The sequence below is a fragment of the Wolffia australiana genome, chromosome 13, assembly GCF_029677425.1.
Source record: "Wolffia australiana isolate 7733 chromosome 13, ASM2967742v1".
Lineage (NCBI taxonomy): Eukaryota > Viridiplantae > Streptophyta > Magnoliopsida > Alismatales > Araceae > Wolffia > Wolffia australiana.
In genome coordinates this window covers 3,135,755-3,141,941 of record NC_135847.1, presented here as the reverse complement: position 1 = coordinate 3,141,941, position 6,187 = coordinate 3,135,755, and positions in this window count along the sequence as shown.

Below are 6,187 nucleotides of genomic sequence, written 5' to 3'. Positions count from 1 at the left end.
CCTCTCTTTCTCTCTCTAGAATGCCTCTCTCTCCCTTTTTATCTCTCTAGAATGCCTCTCTCTCCCTTTCTCTCTCTCTAGAACGCCTCTCTCTCCCTTTCTCTCTCTCTTATCGGAAAACACCTAGCAGGTGGAATCCCCGTTATGCCGTGGAATCCATCGTGGCTGCCAGGTGGATTCCGCCAGGTCAAAATCTGGCCGGAAATCCACCTGGCAGCCACGATGGATTCCACGTCATCACCGGGATATGTCGGCGTCGACTTAGAGAGTTTGGGATATATCATGCCAAAAAAAAGTTTAGGTTATATCTCAGATTTTTGAAAAAATTTGGGATATTTCGTGCTATTAACCCTACTTTATCTCCTTTCTCACATGCCATTGTGATCTTTAAATTTTAGCAAAGTAGTGGCGAGCACAGTGCAACAACATATTCCCAATGTTTGTTCATGTCTATGACGAATGCAGAGTAGACACTTAGATATGCTGATCAAGGGTTCAAAGAAAGAACACCAGTTTGCCTAGTATTATCATTCAAAAAGAATTTGGGTGATCTCCCACTAGGGATCATGACTTTATTTCCCTTCCATAAGGTAGGGAACATGCATAGGAATCCAAAAACATATTCCCCATAAGTTTCATCTTCAACTCCCTCTACACCCTTTAAAAGTCAATTTATACCTGATGGGGGACCATCTAGCTTCAAAGACCCGGTCTTAACCACTTCATCGAGCGAGGGCTGACACGCGAGACCCAGCCTTCAAAGTACTTGACCTCCCCAACGGGTCCCCAAAGGTTTGACGTTATCTTTTGCTTATTTTTTCCTTGCTTAATAGGCCTTGTATGTTGGCCATGTATGTGTTTGTGTTTTTTTGTTCGCATGTGTTTGGGTCCATGTATGGACCTACACGTTTTTGTGTGTGTGAGCCCATGTGTGGGCGTGTTAGTGGGTCTCTCTCTCATTAGGGGGCCCTAAGACCCTTTAATTGGCCCTTCTCCCCTTTATTTCTAAGGGGGAAGGCCCATAGTTTCCCCTTTAAGGGGGGGGGGCACCATAGGAAGAGAGAAAGAGAAGATTTTTTTTAATAATTCTGACTTTTTGGTCTATTTCCTTTGATTTTTACATTATTTTTTAGTTTTTTTTAGGTGTTGCAAGAATTATGAAAATGCAACCAATGTTTTGAAAGAAATATGCAAATCCTAATCCGGGCGCAGCCGCCAGCCACGGTCCTAGCGGCGGCATCCGCAGCTGCAGCCACAACCACAGCCAGGGGCTACTCGCGGTCATGGCCACTAGTAGCGGCCGCAGACCGCCCGGCCGCCAACCGCATCCGACCTTGCCACTCACCGCACTACCATGTCATGCCGCCGCCACCACACTACTGCGCTGCTGTGCCTTGTCTCTGCCACGTCACTGCACCGTCAGAACCCTATCGTCGCCCCACTACTAGGCCATCGCCTCTTGCTGCCGCTACGCCGTCGAAACCCTATCATCGCAGCGCTACTAGCCCATCGTGACTTGCCCCTGCCGCACAGCCGGACCATCATGCCCTCGCGCCCTGCCGCTGCCTCATCCTATGACTACTGTTCCATCATGTTGCCACACCCTATCGGCACCACACCACCGTGCCCTGGCGTGCTAGCCAATGCGCTCATTGCCGCGGCCATCACTGCATCCACCGTCATGGCCGCAGCCGCGCCTAATTGCACTGACATACCTACCTACACCGTCATTGCGCCTACGTGTTGCTCGACTTCCACTGCTGCCGAATTAGACATTGTCCGTGCCTACCGCCACTGGTACGCTGAGAAACTCCCGGTCAAAGTTATATTATTTCTTTTAGTGCCTCCAAACATTTTCTCCACCTTTGGAGTTAGGTTACTGATAGATAGGAATACGTCAGTGGTAATAGGTTTCTATCAGTAGGACCTTAGTTGGAACGTCGAAAGATGCACACACAATCGGCAATAGTCGTACTCGCATTGTCGGCCCTCAACCCGCCATCCATGTCATCGGGAGCCTAGTGGCATTCCCAGGTCATGCTTACCATAGCCTAGTGATCATTGTTATCCATCGACGCCGTATTTATACTCCTTAATGATGTCATTGTAGCATTAAGACTAGCATTACGTCAACATTATTCATCTCTGCTGCATTACAGGACTGCCCCCATCCTCCTTGTGGTATAACACGAGCCATTTGATCCCGGCATTTGTCGTGTTACATCAATACTAGTACCATTTCCTCTACACAACAAATATGCTACCAACTTGATGTGAAACGACATGTCGGGATAGACAACCGTTCCAACGTCAAGTGGGCTGATGTAATGCAAGTGGATGATGATGCGCATGCACGTGCAAAAAGTCAACAAGAAGTATAAACCCAGTGTCGAAAGACACTTGCGTCCAATAAATCACTACAAGAGGGCCCTAGGTATGCCACGAGGCTCCCAATGACCCGGATGCCGGGATAAAGATCGATAGTGTGAGCACAACTATTGCCGCTAGTGCGCACAACCTCGATGGTCCAACCATGTGCGTCTTGTGAAGAGTCATACCCCTCAAGATGATAATCCTATCTATCACTACCCTAACCCTGCCAGTGGAGTCACATTTAGGAGGTACTTAAAGAAGTAAAGAACGTGCATGGGTAAGGCAGGTGTGGTTGCGGAGGCAGCACGCAGGCAGGGGCGTATGTGGCACAACGACGTGGATGTGGCACAATGATGAGAAGGCAGCACTATGGCATGCAGGTGGGGCGTGGTTGACACGGAAGTGTGGTGATGGCGCAGTGGTGAGGGGTAGTGTGGCAACTCATCAGTGTAGAGGCGGTACGATGAAGGGTGATGCAAGTGTGCACGGGGCTGTTGTGGCACGACGAGTGCAGAAATGTGTGGCGTAGGTGAGTGGCCGCTCGGGCGTCTGGTGGGTGATGGGGCCATGTAGGCAGTCGAGCGGTCCCGCAGGTGGCCGAGCGACCAAACGGCTGGCTCGGCGGCTGGGCAAGCGGTCGGGTCACATAGGCAGGCGCTCGTCAATGATCGGGCACTACACATGGTCGTTCTGTTCCTTTTGTGCAAATAAGAGCGAATGGTGCCTTCTGTTCAGATTTCCGAACAGAACAAAATCAAATTCGCACAGAACATAGCACAGACCCGTGTGCGGTTCGATTTGTGCAAATCGTGTGAATTTTTTGTATTTTTTAAAAATAATACATAAAAAAATACATCCCTCCGTCATTCCCTCCCTCGTCAGCTCGTTGCTTTCCTAGTCTCTCCCCCCCTGCCCCTACTCCCTCAGTCCCTCCGTCCCTCATTGATCTCCCGTTGTCTCTCGCGCCCCTTCTCAATTTTTAGGTATTTTTCAGCGTGCCACACCTCGCATGGGCGTCCCTCGTCGGCCGTCGCTCTCCCAGCCCCCCCTTCTCCATCCGTGCCTCGTCTGCCATCGCTCTCCCAGGCCCCCCTCCTCCCTCTGTCCCTCGTCGGCCATCGCTCTCTCAGGCCCCCCTGCTCCTTCCGTCCCTCGTTGGCCGTCGCTCTCCCAGTCCCCTTACTCCCTCCGTCCCTCATTGGCCATCGCTCTCTTAGCCCCCCTGCTCCCTCCGTCCCTTGTCGGCCATCGCTCTCCCAATCCCCGTGCTCCCTCCGTCCCTCGTCGGTCGTCGCTCTCTCGGTCCCCCCTCGCTCTTTGATTCGGCCGTCGAATGAGGAGCGCACCGGAGTTTTTTTTGGCACTGAACCTTGTCGGATCACTAGCTGCCTAATCTCTCGGCAAGGTACGAACTTGCCAACTCTCTCCCTCTCCCTCTCCCTCTCCCCCTTCTTATCTCTTCCACTCACTCTTCCTCTCGCTCTCCCTCTCCCTCTTCTTCTCCATTTCTCCATCTCTCACACTCACTATCACTCTGATTCTCTGTCTCCCCCTCTATCACTCTCTCTTCCTCTCGCTCTCGTCGCTCTCCCAGTCTCCATTTCTGTCTCTCACTCTCACTGTCACTCTCATTCTCTCCGTCTCCCTCTCTCTCACTCACTCTTCCTCTTCCTCTCCCTCTCCATTTCTGTCTCTCACTCTCACTGTCACTCCCATTCTCTCCCTCTCCCTCCCCCTCTCTGTATTCTTCTTTCTTTCACACTCTCTCCCTCTCCCTCTCCCTCTTCTTCTCCATTTCTGTCTCTCACTCTAACAGTCACTCTCATTCTCTCTGTCTTCCTCTCTCTCACTCACTCTGTCCCTCTAACTCTCTCTATTCTTCTCTCTTTCATTCACTCTCTCCCTCTCCCTCTCCCCCTTCTTCTTCTTCTCTCTTTCACTCACTCACTCTCTCCCTCTCCTTATCCCCCTTCTTCTTCTTCTCTCTTTCGCTCACTCTTCCTCTCGCTCTCCCTCTCCCTCTTCTTCTCTCTTTCACTCACCCTCTCCCTCTCTCTCTCCTTCTCTCTTACTCTCTGTCTCTCACTCTCACTGTCACTCTCATTCTCTCCCTCTCCCTATTTTTCTTTCCTTCACACACTTCCTCGCGCTCTCCCTCTCCCTCTTCTTCTTTCGTCCATTCACTCTCTCCCTTTCCCTCTCCCTCTCCCTCTCCTTCACTGGTGTATTGTACAATCAGTTTTTTTAAAATTAGAGAACTCTATTATTTCTATGACAGATTTGATGTTAAGCTGAACAAGGCAAACCTTGCGGAAAAAAAACACTTGCCAAAGTAAAAGTAAAATTATTATTTTGTTTCTCCATCAGTTTGATATGTGCATTATCTTTCGTCATGACTCGCCTTATTTCCTGCTAATTCTGTCTTCAGAGCTAGATTTTTCTTGATTAGGTCTATTTTATGACTGCCGAATCTAAATGACTTGATGAATTTGTTTTAATGGCATGTGTCATGGCATGTGCCTTGATGAATACAATGTGACTTGATAATTAGGTCTATTTGATGAATAAATTCCAATTCTATTTGAGAAACTGTTGATGCCTTTAATTGCTTTACTCTATTAAATTCCAATTCTAAGATCCCTTGTTGTGGGGCAGGCCACTATGTCCCTTGTTGTGGTTAGACATGGATAGAGGGAGGGGAAACAGAGACTGACAGCAATGTTATTTCTCTCTCTCTATCTCCGAATCTTCATACACTGTTCTATCTGATTGGGTTTTCCTTCCTCTCTGCTAGAACTGCTTTCGCCATGAACTCAGCTAAAGAAATTCCCTTTACTCTCTGAAAACCAGCCATGAACTCTGATTTATTTTTGAGATATTTCAGTTCCTCTTTTTTTTGTACACATCTACAATGCATCTTTCGACACAAACTAAGGTAAATACTGATTTGAACTCACAACGCTCTCCTGACAAAACTTGGAACCCTAACATTTGATTTCAAAAATGACATCTTGAATTCATTACGGTTTGGATACACCCATCATACCTTCTGTCTTAGGGTCTTTTATGTATGAGAACTAAAAAAAGTTATCTTCACGAAATGATAAATAATTGCAATCATTTATTAACATATTTGTTGTTTATTTTTTCCTTACTGTGCTACAAGTTTTTGTGCAAACATCGTGCACTTTCTATGGCTTGTTTTGGTTTCATTTTCCATGTTATTTGTGGAGATATTTCTTTCACGGTTCATTTCTGCGTTTATCAGGTTACCTTTTACCTTCGCATGAAACAACAAAGAAACAGAGCTTCCAAGGCATTCCATCCGGATACATGGAAGATAGATGGGTAGATACATTATTCAAAATCAGAGAAGATGATGATGATGTGTAGATCAAATTCATGAAGGGTATCTCTCTCGCTATGTAAGAACAAGCAAGAAAGAAGACTCTTAAGTGGTCTTAGATATTTATGGGATGCATTGACAAGATTATATTTGGTGATTTCAGATTAAGTGGTCTTAGATATTTGTTTTTGAACATATCTTTGATCGCAAAACTGTCAACGGCAAACTGTTACAAAGTGGAGCAATTGAAGAGATAGAGATTAAAAATTGCAAAAATTAAGAACAAATACCTAAATATATTATTATTGAAAACTAATCATTCCACCCTCTATCTAAATTCTAGAAAAATTTGGAAGTACACAAATTTTCATATAAGTCATTTTAAGGAAATTAATTCTCAAAAACCTATTAAATCCATTAATTCCTTTCTTTTAATACCGAATGAATTCAGTTAAGTCATCAAATGAA